At 49.3% G+C, this 17,024-nt stretch overlaps 1 long non-coding RNA gene, 5 other non-coding genes and 1 pseudogene across 6 annotated transcripts in view; 1 reads left to right on the plus strand and 6 right to left on the minus strand.

The window, feature by feature from the left end:
- LOC128011370 (uncharacterized) overlaps positions 1-17,024 on the plus strand; it is a 214,116-nt gene that overhangs the window by 22,577 nt on the left and 174,515 nt on the right. The gene's annotated exons all lie outside the window — the stretch shown is intronic.
- LOC128012215 (U1 spliceosomal RNA) lies at positions 3,450-3,613 on the minus strand. The gene has a single exon (XR_008182729.1). It is a non-coding gene; the product is annotated as a U1 spliceosomal RNA (small nuclear RNA).
- LOC128012625 (U2 spliceosomal RNA) lies at positions 3,988-4,178 on the minus strand. The gene has a single exon (XR_008183148.1). It is a non-coding gene; the product is annotated as a U2 spliceosomal RNA (small nuclear RNA).
- Positions 6,230-6,393, minus strand: LOC128012216 (U1 spliceosomal RNA). The gene has a single exon (XR_008182730.1). It is a non-coding gene; the product is annotated as a U1 spliceosomal RNA (small nuclear RNA).
- Positions 6,768-6,945, minus strand: LOC128012640 (uncharacterized; annotated as a pseudogene).
- Positions 14,445-14,608, minus strand: LOC128012217 (U1 spliceosomal RNA). The gene has a single exon (XR_008182731.1). It is a non-coding gene; the product is annotated as a U1 spliceosomal RNA (small nuclear RNA).
- Positions 14,983-15,173, minus strand: LOC128012457 (U2 spliceosomal RNA). Its single transcript, XR_008182980.1, has one exon. It is a non-coding gene; the product is annotated as a U2 spliceosomal RNA (small nuclear RNA).

Below are 17,024 nucleotides of genomic sequence, written 5' to 3' on the forward strand. Positions count from 1 at the left end.
TCCTTTTCCCCAGATGAGCTGAGGTCAGGAGGGCAAATGCCTGTCGCTTCAGAGGCCACAGAGGGAACCTCTTGTGGCTCCTTTGGCGATGATGCTGTTAGCTTAATGTGCAAAAAGGAAACCTCATTTGGGGACTCTAGGGGCCACATGCGCTCCAGATCTACCGAGTCGGAACTATCGAGCTTATATGCTGCCCTAGATTTTTTCTCCTCCATTACAATCAGAGGAGACCCCGCAGGTCTTTTTTGCACCTGAGCATTAGGGAGTGAACACTGTGTCTCACTCCCGGTGGATTCTTCCACCCCATCCGAAACTGTTACCAGTGACTCTTCCTCACTTTCCTCTCCTTCCATTACCACTTCCTGTTCCGTTGCCTCCGCCCCTGTGGCCGCCCCACTTCCTCCTTCCTGCCCAATCCCTGAGGCCGGCTGGGAATTTGAAATTCCCGCCAAAACCTCAGGGACCGCCTCCTCTCTCCTTTGTTCCTTTGTTTGTTGCCCATGTGGGGCGGCCATTTTTAGCTTGTTGGCAAAACTTTTAGGGCAGTCTCTGTAGAGATGGTTTGTTTCTCCACAAAGATTGCACCGTCTGCCATTGGTACAGTCATCAAAACTGTGACCAATTTCTCTACACTTCCCACAGATTAACTCTTGGCATGCTTCAGCTAGATGACCAAACCTTGCACACTTTCTGCAGAGTTTGGGCATTCCTTGATAATGTATGTAGCCTCTGTTCTCTCCGAGCACAATCATGGAAGGCAGATGTTTCAGGCCCTGGTAGCCCCCAGCGTCTTCCCATTGTTTAATGGGAATTCGCCAGGAGCATGTCCAAATGCCATCTTCATCTAACACTTTGACAGGCTGGCCTCGAACAGTGCAAAATCTACCCAACCAAACACAAATATCATCCCCAGTCACGGTTTCATTGAACATCCTGACAATCACAGTTTTAAGTGTGTTATCAGAAAGTTTCTCAACAGTGAACATGGAGAACTGGGCTTTAACTGATTCAAACCTTTGCCAAAAGTCATTAAGTAGGGAAGCGGTTTTAAAACTAACATCAAATCCTTTGTTCAAGGGCAGAGTCATCAAACAATTCAGGTCATCACATTTAAAAGCTAGGGTCTTTTGGATCAGCTTCCTGGAAAAGTCCATACGGGACATTCCCAGGAGCTTCCCCTCCCCCTGCCTGAATAAAAAACGCACGCTGTGGTGCCTCCGCACGCCGGCACGGGCAGCCGACATGATGGAGGCACCAACAGCCTAAAAACTTAAAACAACAATAAATACAACAATAAATAACAAAATAAATAATTAAAAGACCTCACCTTAAAACTTGTTGGAGCCCGAAGCAGCAGAGTTCAATATACCTCTCGAAGTTGTGTGACTCAAGATATGAAACGATCTCGAGTCAGGAAACCTCCAAGAGGCGATCGCAGTCTCAACCGTCCGACAAGATACTTGATCTTAGCCAAAAGGCCGAGAAGCGATGCTGCTAAGACGCAGCAGGGAGGAAGCCGGACACGGCGATGCCCATCTCGGCTTTGGTAAGTTTTGGGAGACCTAAAAACGCTGGGGGATGGTGGTAGCCTCCCCTGTCTACAACGTCACCGGGCCTCGTCCCGATCGGCCTGACGGAAAGTACGGCATCGCTCGTAACTCCCAAACGGTTGGTCGCAGAGCCACGTGCCTTATGTCATCGGAATCCTTGGCTCGAGCCGAACGAGACGCAGGTCTCAGATTGGCTCGTCGCTCTGACGAAATTTTCGGGTATTTTGGATTTTGTCGAAAACCTTCTTTTGCAACCTAGCGCCAGGTATTTGGCCCAGTCCCACCCAAATCAGCACAGAAAGCTTCTCTGGAGTCTGACTGTCAATAATCATCCAAAAAAAGAGGAAATTTCCATTCACCTTGGCGAGGGGACCTCAAAACGTGCTAAGGTGGCGTGTCCGAGGTGGCTCGAATGGCTATAACTCCGGGAAGGAGTGAGATCCCTTCACCCAAATCGGCACACCTGTGCAGGGGCTCAGTCCGAGGCCAGGTGAAAAGGGGCGCGGCGACAGGCCAGTAGGTGGCGCCGTAAGCTGAAAAATAGGGAAAATGTAATGTAAAAAGACAATCAAACAAAGATGAAAACACCCGAAACACTGCGGGATCGTAGTACCCTCCCCTGTCTGCAACGTCACCGGGCCTTGTCCCGATCGGCCTGACGGTGGAACTGCAGCGACGGAAAGTACGGCATGGCTCGTAACTCCCAAACGGTTGGTCGCAGAGCCACGTGCCTTATGTCATCGGAATCCTTGGCTCGAGCCGAACGAGACGCAGGTCTCAGATTGGCTCGTCGCTCTGACGAAATTTTCGGGTATTTTGGATTTTGTCGAAAACCTTCTTTTGCAACCTAGCGCCAGGTATTTGGCCCAGTCCCACCCAAATCAGCACAGAAAGCTTCTCTGGAGTCTGACTGTCAATAATCATCCAAAAAAAGAGGAAATTTCCATTCACCTTGGCGAGGGGACCTCAAAACGTGCTAAGGTGGCGTGTCCGAGGTGGCTCGAAAAGGGGCGTGGCGACAGGCCAGTAGGTGGCGCCGTAAGCTGAAAAATAGGGAAAATGTAATGTAAAAAGACAATCAAACAAAGATGAAAACACCCGAAACACTGCGGGATCGTAGTACCCTCCCCTGTCTGCAACGTCACCGGGCCTTGTCCCGATCGGCCTGACGGTGGAACTGCAGCGACGGAAAGTACGGCATCGCTCGTAACTCCCAAACGGTTGGTCGCAGAGCCACGTGCCTTATGTCATCGGAATCCTTGGCTCGAGCCGAACGATCAGATTGGCTCGTCGCTCTGACGAAATTTTCGGGTATTTTGGATTTTGTCGAAAACCTTCTTTTGCAACCTAGCGCCAGGTATTTGGCCCAGTCCCACCCAAATCAGCACAGAAAGCTTCTCTGGAGTCTGACTGTCAATAATCATCCAAAAAAAGAGGAAATTTCCATTCACCTTGGCGAGGGGACCTCAAAACGTGCTAAGGTGGCGTGTCCGAGGTGGCTCGAATGGCTATAACTCCGGGAAGGAGTGAGATCCCTTCACCCAAATCGGCACACCTGTGCAGGGGCTCAGTCCGAGGCCAGGTGAAAAAGGGCGCGGCGACAGGCCACTAGGTGGCGCTGTAAGCGACAACAAAATTAATACGAATCGAAAAAAAGGACAAACAAACAACATGGAGACAGATACAGCTAGGCTGCAGTCAGTCCAATCTACTTTCAAAGTAAGGTCTGCGCTATGTTCGAACTAAACTACCCACCAGGGTCTGATTTTTCAAGAGCGTAAGTGACTTTGTTTCACAGGCGCACAACACGTATCTCGCATGTGACAGAACTCCCCATTCTGAAATGGAAATAAATAAAAAACTGTAAAAACCTCTTCTGCTTTGTTTCACCAACAATTTCAGGGGAGAGCGCGAACGCAGTCCCCCACTACCATAAATTATGCAGTCGAGATTCCCGCATTTGGGGAATTCGCAGGGGTCAGCATGGCCGGAGTGCAATGGACAAGCCTCGCCCTGGGTGAACCGCCTTCTTGATCATGGTGTCTCCCCTGCCAGGTAAGTATGAAGGCCCAGGCGGTCAGCCAGAGGTCTGATTTGCATCTCTACCATCCTCACCAACGGTTAGCCCTCCGCCCCCGCTCCAGGAAAGGAAGGACGGGTGCCTTCCGTTACTGGCCTGGAAACTGCCAAGCTCATGGGCCGGTGCTTCCCAACGCCAGTTTTAGATGACTCTCTTTAAACAAACACACCTGATTCGATGCACCACCTCGTCTGTGAAAGACTTCAAGACCTCAGGTGGGTGCATCGTTAGTGGAAGAGTCCAAGACCCCAGGAGGACACATCAGGAAAAAAGTTTGCAATAAACCACAGCATCTGCAATGGCAGCTCTCATTCCTTGTTCTGCTATTCGACACAATAAATGGCAATCCCCAAAAAGGGAAAGCACACCGTTCCTGGAGACACTGCAATACCAGGCCGATACATGGAGTGGACGGAGCAAGCCCCGGCTCCAGCTCCGTGATCTAAAAATCCATTTAATATGTAGTCCCCGGATGGGGGACGTATCAGATATTAAACTGATAAGAACAGATACTACACTTGATCTTAGCCAAAAGGCAGAGAAGCGATGCTGCTAAGACGCAGCAGGGAGGAAGCCGGACACGGCGATGCCCATCTCGGCTTTGGTAAGTTTTGGGAGACCTAAAAACGCTGGGGGATGGTGGTAGCCTCCCCTGTCTACAACGTCACCGGGCCTCGTCCCGATCGGCCTGACGGAAAGTACGGCATCGCTCGTAACTCCCAAACGGTTGGTCGCAGAGCCACGTGCCTTATGTCATCGGAATCCTTGGCTCGAGCCGAACGAGACGCAGGTCTCAGATTGGCTCGTCGCTCTGACGAAATTTTCGGGTATTTTGGATTTTGTCGAAAACCTTCTTTTGCAACCTAGCGCCAGGTATTTGGCCCAGTCCCACCCAAATCAGCACAGAAAGCTTCTCTGGAGTCTGACTGTCAATAATCATCCAAAAAAAGAGGAAATTTCCATTCACCTTGGCGAGGGGACCTCAAAACGTGCTAAGGTGGCGTGTCCGAGGTGGCTCGAATGGCTATAACTCCGGGAAGGAGTGAGATCCCTTCACCCAAATCGGCACACCTGTGCAGGGGCTCAGTCCGAGGCCAGGTGAAAAGGGGCGCGGCGACAGGCCAGTAGGTGGCGCCGTAAGCTGAAAAATAGGGAATATGTAATGTAAAAAGACAATCAAACAAAGATGAAAACACCCGAAACACTGCGGGATCGTAGTACCCTCCCCTGTCTGCAACGTCACCGGGCCTTGTCCCGATCGGCCTGACGGTGGAACTGCAGCGACGGAAAGTACGGCATGGCTCGTAACTCCCAAACGGTTGGTCGCAGAGCCACGTGCCTTATGTCATCGGAATCCTTGGCTCGAGCCGAACGAGACGCAGGTCTCAGATTGGCTCGTCGCTCTGACGAAATTTTCGGGTATTTTGGATTTTGTCGAAAACCTTCTTTTGCAACCTAGCGCCAGGTATTTGGCCCAGTCCCACCCAAATCAGCACAGAAAGCTTCTCTGGAGTCTGACTGTCAATAATCATCCAAAAAAAGAGGAAATTTCCATTCACCTTGGCGAGGGGACCTCAAAACGTGCTAAGGTGGCGTGTCCGAGGTGGCTCGAATGGCTATAACTCCGGGAAGGAGTGAGATCCCTTCACCCAAATCGGCACACCTGTGCAGGGGCTCAGTCCGAGGCCAGGTGAAAAGGGGCGTGGCGACAGGCCAGTAGGTGGCGCCGTAAGCTGAAAAATAGGGAAAATGTAATGTAAAAAGACAATCAAACAAAGATGAAAACACCCGAAACACTGCGGGATCGTAGTACCCTCCCCTGTCTGCAACGTCACCGGGCCTTGTCCCGATCGGCCTGACGGTGGAACTGCAGCGACGGAAAGTACGGCATCGCTCGTAACTCCCAAACGGTTGGTCGCAGAGCCACGTGCCTTATGTCATCGGAATCCTTGGCTCGAGCCGAACGAGACGCAGGTCTCAGATTGGCTCGTCGCTCTGACGAAATTTTCGGGTATTTTGGATTTTGTCGAAAACCTTCTTTTGCAACCTAGCGCCAGGTATTTGGCCCAGTCCCACCCAAATCAGCACAGAAAGCTTCTCTGGAGTCTGACTGTCAATAATCATCCAAAAAAAGAGGAAATTTCCATTCACCTTGGCGAGGGGACCTCAAAACGTGCTAAGGTGGCGTGTCCGAGGTGGCTCGAATGGCTATAACTCCGGGAAGGAGTGAGATCCCTTCACCCAAATCGGCACACATGTGCAGGGGCTCAGTCCGAGGCCAGGTGAAAAAGGGCGCGGCGACAGGCCACTAGGTGGCGCTGTAAGCGACAACAAAATTAATACGAATCGAAAAAAAGGACAAACAAACAACATGGAGACAGATACAGCTAGGCTGCAGTCAGTCCAATCTACTTTCAAAGTAAGGTCTGCGCTATGTTCGAACTAAACTACCCACCAGGGTCTGATTTTTCAAGAGCGTAAGTGACTTTGTTTCACAGGCGCACAACACGTATCTCGCATGTGACAGAACTCCCCATTCTGAAATGGAAATAAATAAAAAACTGTAAAAACCTCTTCTGCTTTGTTTCACCAACAATTTCAGGGGAGAGCGCGAACGCAGTCCCCCACTACCATAAATTATGCAGTCGAGATTCCCGCATTTGGGGAATTCGCAGGGGTCAGCATGGCCGGAGTGCAATGGACAAGCCTCGCCCTGGGTGAACCGCCTTCTTGATCATGGTGTCTCCCCTGCCAGGTAAGTATGAAGGCCCAGGCGGTCAGCCAGAGGTCTGATTTGCATCTCTACCATCCTCACCAACGGTTAGCCCTCCGCCCCCGCTCCAGGAAAGGAAGGACGGGTGCCTTCCGTTACTGGCCTGGAAACTGCCAAGCTCATGGGCCGGTGCTTCCCAACGCCAGTTTTAGATGACTCTCTTTAAACAAACACACCTGATTCGATGCACCACCTCGTCTGTGAAAGACTTCAAGACCTCAGGTGGGTGCATCGTTAGTGGAAGAGTCCAAGACCCCAGGAGGACACATCAGGAAAAAAGTTTGCAATAAACCACAGCATCTGCAATGGCAGCTCTCATTCCTTGTTCTGCTATTCGACACAATAAATGGCAATCCCCAAAAAGGGAAAGCACACCGTTCCTGGAGACACTGCAATACCAGGCCGATGCATGGAGTGGACGGAGCAAGCCCCGGCTCCAGCTCCGTGATCTAAAAATCCATTTAATATGTAGTCCCCGGATGGGGGACGTATCAGATATTAAACTGATAAGAACAGATTTTTTTTTTTTTCGAAAAAGTTTTATTGTCACCTTTTACATTTTTTTCATTTGCATTTTTTTCGTTTTCACACACCATTTTCTTTTTAATCACACATTAAAACAAGCAATATAATATATAATAAATACACATGGTAAAATGAAAGAAACAATCATTATTAAAAAGCATTGATTAAAACCACAGTGTTTTGCTTGTTTTTAAAAGTCCATTATTGAGGTGTGTTTAAAAGGTACGGTCAGTTCCAAAAGTAAAATACAAATTTTTAAAAAAGCAAACAAGCCTCGTATATATACATATATATATATATATATATATATATATATATGTTAATAAAACCTATTTCATGATAAAACAATAAAAAACACCAATTAAAAATCATCTGTTGTGCAAGACCGGGGGTGAGTCCTTATCAAGTGGGTCATCACCCCACTCTCCAGAACAGGGACATGAGATGCTACTTTATGGACTCAGCGGAGATCCCCTCTCCTCCGGCCCGCTGGCCCGCTGTTCCCGTAGCCAGAGTGGTGAGGGTGCATCTACGGGCGGCCAGGGTCGGTGCCTGCCGGGACCCTCTCCGTGCGACCCCGGCCCCCCCGTCCGAATATCGTCGTCCGGTACCCCTGCAGCATTGATGTTACCTTTAGCTCGCATGCATGGAGGGTTACCGTAACGCGCTTCCCCACCAGCAGGTTTCTGGTGGCCCAGATGGCATCCTTGATGACGTTGAGGGTGAGCCAGAGCGAGGTAAATTTCTGTGCCGTCAAGTCCTTCAAGCCCCGGCCCACCCCAAGGATGGCGAGCTGGTACCCGAACTGGGCCCCACCCGCTGGTAGGCACGGGAAATACAGGGGGCCGGTCTTGGCCCACAGGTCCCGCGCAGTGCTGCACTCCCAGAGCAGGTGGTGGACGGTCTCCGGGGAATTGCAGCCGGACCGCGGGCAGATGGGGTTTTTGGCCATGCCTCTGGAGTGCATAACCGCCCTGACCGGGAGGATCTCATGAGCCACCATCCACGATAAGTCCTTGTGCCTGTTCTGGAGAGCGGGGTGAGCCGCGTTCCGCCAAACCTGTTTGGCCTCACTTGGTGTGAGGCCCGGAACTGGACTCACCGGTTCCCGGTCCTGCACAACAGAGATGAGAGACTTGTGTTGAGTTAAAATGGTGACATCTTCACTCTCTAAAAGGTATTTCTTTAAAAACTTTTTAATAAAACTGTACTCTTTGGGCAAGTTAAAAGACACTGGGGTTTTCAAGTCCACTGGTAAAATTTTCAGTGTTCGTAGGTAAGACCCCATCCAAAATCGCGCCATTGCAGCCGTCTTGTTTTCTTTGGATGGGGTCGTGGCATAACTAATGTGCAGGGCGGTGAAGCGGCTGCCTAAAAACAGGTGGGGGTCTGGGAGGCCTTTTCCACCGTTCTCCGGCCTTTTCTTGATGGTCTCCCTCTTCAGGCGCTCCCACTTGGACCCCCACAGGAAGTAAAACACCGCCCTCTCCAGTTTCCCCAGGAACCACCGAGGGGGGCTAAAAACAGAACAGACAAGTAAAATCAGAGGTAAAATCACAGATTTAAAAATTAAAACCTTGCCTTCCATCGTCATCTGTCTTAGTCCCCAAAACCCCAGTCTTTTCCTAACTTTCCCTAACAAGTCAGTCCAGTTTTCCCGTCCACCCCCGTCTTTATCAAATTTAACGCCTAAAATCTTAAAATCGTTGTCTTTAAAAACCAAATCAAGTCCTCCTGTGTCCACGTCTCCCCACGGCCCGAAGAGCTGGGCCTCGGACTTGTTTCTATTGAGTTTGGCGCCCGAGGCCCGACCGTACCAGTCAGTCAAGTCCAGTGCTCTTCGTATTGATAAAACGTCTGTGGCTAAAAGAGTTACGTCGTCCATATATAAAACACAGGTTGCCGTCAGTCCCCCCGTCCCAGGAACGTCCAGTCCTTTGATCCATTTGTCCCTTCTCAAGATCTGTGCCAGTGGCTCGATGCAAGCCACATACAGAAGAGGAGATAAAGGACATCCCTGACGGACACCACTGTGTATGTTCACAGCTTTGGAAAGATGCCCATTTATTAGAATTTTGCTGACTATTCCCTTGTACAGCAGTCCCACCCAGGCTATAAACCTCTTTGGAAACCCCATTTTCTCCAGAACCTGGAAGAGGTACTGGTGCGAGACTCGATCAAATGCTTTTTCAAAATCTAAATTTAGGACTACTAGCCGAATATTTCTGTCTCTCGCGTAACAGATGGCGTCTCTAATCAGCACTAGGTTGTCTGTTATCTTTCTTCCGGGCACAGAACAAGCTTGATCTGGGTGAATCACGTCCTCTAAAACAGTTGACATGCGTGTTGCTAAAACTTTGCTAAAAAGTTTATAATCGAAATTTAAAAGTGTTATGGGTCTCCAGTTTTTTAAGTCAGTCCGGTCACCTTTTTTGTGAAGTAAAGAAACTATCCCTATTCTAAAACTGTCTGGAAGTCTGTCGAGGGTCTCAAACTCTTTAAAAACTGTCAAAAGCTCTTGTCCTAAAATGTCCCAAAATGTTAGATAAAACTCCAGGGGAAGTCCATCCACTCCTGGGGACTTCCCCCTTTTAAAACCTCCAAGAGCTTTTTGGGTTTCTAAAATGTTCAAATCTTGGGCTAAAATCTCATTTTGACAGTCGACCCTTTTCTCAACAAAATTTAAAACTTCTTTTACCGTGTCTGAGTGTACCTTTTTAAAACTATATAAAGCCCCATAAAATTTTTCCACATCCTCTAAAATCTCTTTTGTTGTGTTAACCTCCCTATCCCCTGTTTTAACCCTGGTTAACCCCCCACCCCTTGTTATTATTTTCTTAAAAAAATATCTGGTACACTTTTCCCCTTCTTCAATTTCTCTCTCTTTGCTTCTTAAAAGGACCCCTTTACTTTCTATATTGGCTAAAACTGACATTTCCTTTTTTACATCCTGGATTTCATTGTTAAAATCAAAACCATTATTTAAAAGATTAAAATACCTTTGTAGTCTTTTTTGCAACCCCAACATGCATTTCTTTTCCCTACTCTTCTTTTCTTTCCCTATCTTTCTAAAAAACTGTCTCGTCCGGTCCTTTACCATCTCCCACCACTGTGCACGTGTATCATAAAAGTCTTGGAGGGTCTGCCATTGGCTGAACTGTTCCCTATATTCTAAAATTACATTCTTGTCTTCCAACAGGGAACAGTTCAGCTTCCACAGCCCTCCCCCTACCGTCACACCCATGGGCAGTGAAAGGGTGCAAGACAGCATCAGGTGATCAGAGAAAAAAAGGGGGGTTAATGTAGCATCGGTTGGCGGGCAGTCCCTTGTAAACACGTAGTCGATTCGAGAGGCTTTGGTACCATCACCACTGAACCAGGTGAAGCCCTCCTCTCTTTGATGCAAAATTTTAAAACAGTCGACTAAATTAAAATCTCTGACTAAACCCTGCAATAAAACCGACGTTTTGTCCACTCTGAAATCCTCCCCTACCCGTTTCCTGTCTGTTTTAGATAAAACACAATTAAAATCCCCTGCTACCATTAGGGGAGCCCTACCTAGCATGTGGGGTTGCAAGTCTTCTAAAAGCTCATATCTTTCGTTCTTTTCCGTAAAACCATATACATTAAGAACATTAAAATCCCTGTCTAAAAAGGTCAGATTTACTAAAAGTGCCCGGCCTTGCCTCACCACAGTGCTGCCCTTCACCAGGATGTTAGGATTATTAATTAAAACCGCAACTCCGTCGTTTTTGTTAAAATTTGATCCGCTCCATATGGAGGCTCCTGCGGACCATAGCTCTTCCATTTTTGTGTACCTAGTTAAAAAGGGCAGAGAACACTCTTGTAATAAAAACAAATCTGACTTAAAAGATTTTAAAAGGGACAAAATACTCTGTGCTCTAATGGTGGACCTCACACTTCTGACATTGATAGTAGAGATGGTGAGGGCCATGAGCAGTAGGGTTAAAAAGGTATGAGGCATTTAAAACAGAAGACAACAAAAAGACTACAAAAATATGATTAAAATCATGTTACATCTTGTAGCATTTGTCTTTCCTTTTCCCCAGATGAGCTGAGGTCAGGAGGGCAAATGCCTGTCGCTTCAGAGGCCACAGAGGGAACCTCTTGTGGCTCCTTTGGCGATGATGCTGTTAGCTTAATGTGCAAAAAGGAAACCTCATTTGGGGACTCTAGGGGCCACATGCGCTCCAGATCTACCGAGTCGGAACTATCGAGCTTATATGCTGCCCTAGATTTTTTCTCCTCCATTACAATCAGAGGAGACCCCGCAGGTCTTTTTTGCACCTGAGCATTAGGGAGTGAACACTGTGTCTCACTCCCGGTGGATTCTTCCACCCCATCCGAAACTGTTACCAGTGACTCTTCCTCACTTTCCTCTCCTTCCATTACCACTTCCTGTTCCGTTGCCTCCGCCCCTGTGGCCGCCCCACTTCCTCCTTCCTGCCCAATCCCTGAGGCCGGCTGGGAATTTGAAATTCCCGCCAAAACCTCAGGGACCGCCTCCTCTCTCCTTTGTTCCTTTGTTTGTTGCCCATGTGGGGCGGCCATTTTTAGCTTGTTGGCAAAACTTTTAGGGCAGTCTCTGTAGAGATGGTTTGTTTCTCCACAAAGATTGCACCGTCTGCCATTGGTACAGTCATCAAAACTGTGACCAATTTCTCTACACTTCCCACAGATTAACTCTTGGCATGCTTCAGCTAGATGACCAAACCTTGCACACTTTCTGCAGAGTTTGGGCATTCCTTGATAATGTATGTAGCCTCTGTTCTCTCCGAGCACAATCATGGAAGGCAGATGTTTCAGGCCCTGGTAGCCCCCAGCGTCTTCCCATTGTTTAATGGGAATTCGCCAGGAGCATGTCCAAATGCCATCTTCATCTAACACTTTGACAGGCTGGCCTCGAACAGTGCAAAATCTACCCAACCAAACACAAATATCATCCCCAGTCACGGTTTCATTGAACATCCTGACAATCACAGTTTTAAGTGTGTTATCAGAAAGTTTCTCAACAGTGAACATGGAGAACTGGGCTTTAACTGATTCAAACCTTTGCCAAAAGTCATTAAGTAGGGAAGCGGTTTTAAAACTAACATCAAATCCTTTGTTCAAGGGCAGAGTCATCAAACAATTCAGGTCATCACATTTAAAAGCTAGGGTCTTTTGGATCAGCTTCCTGGAAAAGTCCATACGGGACATTCCCAGGAGCTTCCCCTCCCCCTGCCTGAATAAAAAACGCACGCTGTGGTGCCTCCGCACGCCGGCACGGGCAGCCGACATGATGGAGGCACCAACAGCCTAAAAACTTAAAACAACAATAAATACAACAATAAATAACAAAATAAATAATTAAAAGACCTCACCTTAAAACTTGTTGGAGCCCGAAGCAGCAGAGTTCAATATACCTCTCGAAGTTGTGTGACTCAAGATATGAAACGATCTCGAGTCAGGAAACCTCCAAGAGGCGATCGCAGTCTCAACCGTCCGACAAGATACTTGATCTTAGCCAAAAGGCCGAGAAGCGATGCTGCTAAGACGCAGCAGGGAGGAAGCCGGACACGGCGATGCCCATCTCGGCTTTGGTAAGTTTTGGGAGACCTAAAAACGCTGGGGGATGGTGGTAGCCTCCCCTGTCTACAACGTCACCGGGCCTCGTCCCGATCGGCCTGACGGAAAGTACGGCATCGCTCGTAACTCCCAAACGGTTGGTCGCAGAGCCACGTGCCTTATGTCATCGGAATCCTTGGCTCGAGCCGAACGAGACGCAGGTCTCAGATTGGCTCGTCGCTCTGACGAAATTTTCGGGTATTTTGGATTTTGTCGAAAACCTTCTTTTGCAACCTAGCGCCAGGTATTTGGCCCAGTCCCACCCAAATCAGCACAGAAAGCTTCTCTGGAGTCTGACTGTCAATAATCATCCAAAAAAAGAGGAAATTTCCATTCACCTTGGCGAGGGGACCTCAAAACGTGCTAAGGTGGCGTGTCCGAGGTGGCTCGAATGGCTATAACTCCGGGAAGGAGTGAGATCCCTTCACCCAAATCGGCACACCTGTGCAGGGGCTCAGTCCGAGGCCAGGTGAAAAGGGGCGTGGCGACAGGCCAGTAGGTGGCGCCGTAAGCTGAAAAATAGGGAAAATGTAATGTAAAAAGACAATCAAACAAAGATGAAAACACCCGAAACACTGCGGGATCGTAGTACCCTCCCCTGTCTGCAACGTCACCGGGCCTTGTCCCGATCGGCCTGACGGTGGAACTGCAGCGACGGAAAGTACGGCATCGCTCGTAACTCCCAAACGGTTGGTCGCAGAGCCACGTGCCTTATGTCATCGGAATCCTTGGCTCGAGCCGAACGAGACGCAGGTCTCAGATTGGCTCGTCGCTCTGACGAAATTTTCGGGTATTTTGGATTTTGTCGAAAACCTTCTTTTGCAACCTAGCGCCAGGTATTTGGCCCAGTCCCACCCAAATCAGCACAGAAAGCTTCTCTGGAGTCTGACTGTCAATAATCATCCAAAAAAAGAGGAAATTTCCATTCACCTTGGCGAGGGGACCTCAAAACGTGCTAAGGTGGCGTGTCCGAGGTGGCTCGAAAAGGGGCGTGGCGACAGGCCAGTAGGTGGCGCCGTAAGCTGAAAAATAGGGAAAATGTAATGTAAAAAGACAATCAAACAAAGATGAAAACACCCGAAACACTGCGGGATCGTAGTACCCTCCCCTGTCTGCAACGTCACCGGGCCTTGTCCCGATCGGCCTGACGGTGGAACTGCAGCGACGGAAAGTACGGCATCGCTCGTAACTCCCAAACGGTTGGTCGCAGAGCCACGTGCCTTATGTCATCGGAATCCTTGGCTCGAGCCGAACGAGACGCAGGTCTCAGATTGGCTCGTCGCTCTGACGAAATTTTCGGGTATTTTGGATTTTGTCGAAAACCTTCTTTTGCAACCTAGCGCCAGGTATTTGGCCCAGTCCCACCCAAATCAGCACAGAAAGCTTCTCTGGAGTCTGACTGTCAATAATCATCCAAAAAAAGAGGAAATTTCCATTCACCTTGGCGAGGGGACCTCAAAACGTGCTAAGGTGGCGTGTCCGAGGTGGCTCGAATGGCTATAACTCCGGGAAGGAGTGAGATCCCTTCACCCAAATCGGCACACATGTGCAGGGGCTCAGTCCGAGGCCAGGTGAAAAAGGGCGCGGCGACAGGCCACTAGGTGGCGCTGTAAGCGACAACAAAATTAATACGAATCGAAAAAAAGGACAAACAAACAACATGGAGACAGATACAGCTAGGCTGCAGTCAGTCCAATCTACTTTCAAAGTAAGGTCTGCGCTATGTTCGAACTAAACTACCCACCAGGGTCTGATTTTTCAAGAGCGTAAGTGACTTTGTTTCACAGGCGCACAACACGTATCTCGCATGTGACAGAACTCCCCATTCTGAAATGGAAATAAATAAAAAACTGTAAAAACCTCTTCTGCTTTGTTTCACCAACAATTTCAGGGGAGAGCGCGAACGCAGTCCCCCACTACCATAAATTATGCAGTCGAGATTCCCGCATTTGGGGAATTCGCAGGGGTCAGCATGGCCGGAGTGCAATGGACAAGCCTCGCCCTGGGTGAACCGCCTTCTTGATCATGGTGTCTCCCCTGCCAGGTAAGTATGAAGGCCCAGGCGGTCAGCCAGAGGTCTGATTTGCATCTCTACCATCCTCACCAACGGTTAGCCCTCCGCCCCCGCTCCAGGAAAGGAAGGACGGGTGCCTTCCGTTACTGGCCTGGAAACTGCCAAGCTCATGGGCCGGTGCTTCCCAACGCCAGTTTTAGATGACTCTCTTTAAACAAACACACCTGATTCGATGCACCACCTCGTCTGTGAAAGACTTCAAGACCTCAGGTGGGTGCATCGTTAGTGGAAGAGTCCAAGACCCCAGGAGGACACATCAGGAAAAAAGTTTGCAATAAACCACAGCATCTGCAATGGCAGCTCTCATTCCTTGTTCTGCTATTCGACACAATAAATGGCAATCCCCAAAAAGGGAAAGCACACCGTTCCTGGAGACACTGCAATACCAGGCCGATGCATGGAGTGGATGGAGCAAGCCCCGGCTCCAGCTCCGTGATCTAAAAATCCATTTAATATGTAGTCCCCGGATGGGGGACGTATCAGATATTAAACTGATAAGAACAGATACTACACTTGATCTTAGCCAAAAGGCCGAGAAGCGATGCTGCTAAGACGCAGCAGGGAGGAAGCCGGACACGGCGATGCCCATCTCGGCTTTGGTAAGTTTTGGGAGACCTAAAAACGCTGGGGGATGGTGGTAGCCTCCCCTGTCTACAACGTCACCGGGCCTCGTCCCGATCGGCCTGACGGAAAGTACGGCATCGCTCGTTGGTCGCAGAGCCACGTGCCTTATGTCATCGGAATCCTTGGCTCGAGCCGAACGAGACGCAGGTCTCAGATTGGCTCGTCGCTCTGATGAAATTTTCGGGTATTTTGGATTTTGTCGAAAACCTTCTTTTGCAACCTAGCGCCAGGTATTTGGCCCAGTCCCACCCAAATCAGCACAGAAAGCTTCTCTGGAGTCTGACTGTCAATAATCATCCAAAAAAAGAGGAAATTTCCATTCACCTTGGCGAGGGGACCTCAAAACGTGCTAAGGTGGCGTGTCCGAGGTGGCTCGAATGGCTATAACTCCGGGAAGGAGTGAGATCCCTTCACCCAAATCGGCACACCTGTGCAGGGGCTCAGTCCGAGGCCAGGTGAAAAGGGGCGTGGCGACAGGCCAGTAGGTGGCGCCGTAAGCTGAAAAATAGGGAAAATGTAATGTAAAAAGACAATCAAACAAAGATGAAAACACCCGAAACACTGCGGGATCGTAGTACCCTCCCCTGTCTGCAACGTCACCGGGCCTTGTCCCGATCGGCCTGACGGTGGAACTGCAGCGACGGAAAGTACGGCATCGCTCGTAACTCCCAAACGGTTGGTCGCAGAGCCACGTGCCTTATGTCATCGGAATCCTTGGCTCGAGCCGAACGAGACGCAGGTCTCAGATTGGCTCGTCGCTCTGACGAAATTTTCGGGTATTTTGGATTTTGTCGAAAACCTTCTTTTGCAACCTAGCGCCAGGTATTTGGCCCAGTCCCACCCAAATCAGCACAGAAAGCTTCTCTGGAGTCTGACTGTCAATAATCATCCAAAAAAAGAGGAAATTTCCATTCACCTTGGCGAGGGGACCTCAAAACGTGCTAAGGTGGCGTGTCCGAGGTGGCTCGAATGGCTATAACTCCGGGAAGGAGTGAGATCCCTTCACCCAAATCGGCACACCTGTGCAGGGGCTCAGTCCGAGGCCAGGTGAAAAAGGGCGCGGCGACAGGCCACTAGGTGGCGCCGTAAGCTGAAAAATAGGGAAAATGTAATGTAAAAAGACAATCAAACAAAGATGAAAACACCCGAAACACTGCGGGATCGTAGTACCCTCCCCTGTCTGCAACGTCACCGGGCCTTGTCCCGATCGGCCTGACGGTGGAACTGCAGCGACGGAAAGTACGGCATCGCTCGTAACTCCCAAACGGTTGGTCGCAGAGCCACGTGCCTTATGTCATCGGAATCCTTGGCTCGAGCCGAACGAGACGCAGGTCTCAGATTGGCTCGTCGCTCTGACGAAATTTTCGGGTATTTTGGATTTTGTCGAAAACCTTCTTTTGCAACCTAGCGCCAGGTATTTGGCCCAGTCCCACCCAAATCAGCACAGAAAGCTTCTCTGGAGTCTGACTGTCAATAATCATCCAAAAAAAGAGGAAATTTCCATTCACCTTGGCGAGGGGACCTCAAAACGTGCTAAGGTGGCGTGTCCGAGGTGGCTCGAATGGCTATAACTCCGGGAAGGAGTGAGATCCCTTCACCCAAATCGGCACACATGTGCAGGGGCTCAGTCCGAGGCCAGGTGAAAAAGGGCGCGGCGACAGGCCACTAGGTGGCGCTGTAAGCGACAACAAAATTAATACGAATCGAAAAAAAGGACAAACAAACAACATGGAGACAGATACAGCTAGGCTGCAGTCAGTCCAATCTACT

The sequence above is a fragment of the Carassius gibelio genome, chromosome B23 (assembly GCF_023724105.1).
Source record: "Carassius gibelio isolate Cgi1373 ecotype wild population from Czech Republic chromosome B23, carGib1.2-hapl.c, whole genome shotgun sequence".
NCBI lineage: Eukaryota > Metazoa > Chordata > Actinopteri > Cypriniformes > Cyprinidae > Carassius > Carassius gibelio.